Source organism: Clupea harengus, chromosome 13, assembly GCF_900700415.2.
Source record: "Clupea harengus chromosome 13, Ch_v2.0.2, whole genome shotgun sequence".
Classification (NCBI taxonomy): domain Eukaryota; kingdom Metazoa; phylum Chordata; class Actinopteri; order Clupeiformes; family Clupeidae; genus Clupea; species Clupea harengus.
Window position 1 is genome coordinate 29,774,029 of NC_045164.1, and position 1,623 is coordinate 29,775,651.

The following is a 1,623-nucleotide window of genomic DNA, read 5'->3' on the forward strand; positions in this document are numbered from 1 at the left end:
AACGGCGGAGAGGCCATTCTCCATATTAAAAGTAATTGTAGCGGCACAATTTTTTTCAATCTATAATTATTAGCTAGCTATCAAAGCATATATACATACACACACACACACACACAGCCAACGGCACCACTGTCACACACATACACACACACACACAGCCAACGCCACCACTGTCACACACACACACACACACACACACACACACACACACACACACACACACACACAGCCAACGCCACCACTGTCACACACACACACACACACACACACACACACACACACACACACACTATCCAAGCATATATACATAGACACCCCATTGGCGTTTGGGTCGCCCCATTGGCCATCTTGGGGAGGTGAAGACTGGCCAAACAAACAAACAAACAAACAAACAAACAAACAAACAAACGCATATTAACGGTGGAGCTGCGGCTTTTCTGGATAAAAAGCACAATAGTGTTTACATTTCTCAACCGATTTCAAAACTAGCGAGTCAACAACTTCCCTGACACAGTCAAACATCAAGCAAGAGTTAAGGAGGTACTGCACTAGGCGCATGCAAGTTTCGAAAAAATTATTCATTAAATTTTTAATTGTCCGTTAGTCCACCACTAACATTCTCGTCTCGTCAACGAAAGTAAAATAGATTTAGTCACAGTTTTTATTTCCAAAGACCCGTTTTCTTCACCTCAACGTCACGTCTTGTGAACGCATATTTTTCGTCAAAGTTGCGTTAACGAAATTAACATGCGTACGCGCGCGCGTGTGTGCGTGTGTGAGGTGTGTGTGCGTGTGTGAGGTGTGTGTGTGCGTGTGTGAGGTGTGTGTGCATGTGTGAGGTGTGTGTGCGTGTGTGAGGTGTGTGTGCGTGTGTGAGGTGTGTGTGTGTGTGAGGTGTGTGTGCGTGTGTGTGCGTGTGTGAGGTGTGTGTGCGTGTGTGAGGTGTGTGTGTGTGTGTGAGGTGTGTGTGCGTGTGTGAGGTGTGTGTGAGGTGTGTGTGTGTGTGTGAGGTGTGTGTGAGGTGTGTGTGTGTGTGTGTGAGGTTTGTGTGTGAGGTGTGTGTGTGTGTGTGTGTGCATGAAAAGCAGCCTTTGTCTTTTCTTCCTCCATCACTACTCTCTCTCTCCCTCTCTCTCTTCTTCTCCTTCTGTATCTCTCTCTCTCCCTCTCTTTCTGTCTCTCTTCCTCTCTCTCTCTTTTCCTATCCCTCTCTCTCTCTCTTTCTCTCTCTCTCTATCCCCCTCTCTCTCTATCTCTGTCCCTCTCTCTTTCTCTCTCTCTCTCTCTCTATCCCTCTCTCTCAGGTGAGGTTGTATCTGATCTCTCTCTCTTTCTCTCTCTCTCTATCACTGTCCCTCTCTCTCTCTTTCTCTCTCTCTATCCCCCTCTCTCTCTATCCCTCTTTCTCTCTCTCGATCCCTCTCTCTCAGGTGAGGTCGTACCTGATCTCTCTCCCTCTCTCCATCCCTCTCTCTCCCTCTATCCCTATCTCTCTCTCTTTCTGTCTCTCTATCCCCCTCTCTCTATCCCTCTCTCTCTATCCCTCTCTCTCTCTTTCTCTATCTCCCTCAGGTGAGGTCGTACCTGATCTCTCTCTCTTTATCCCTATCTCTCTATCCCCCT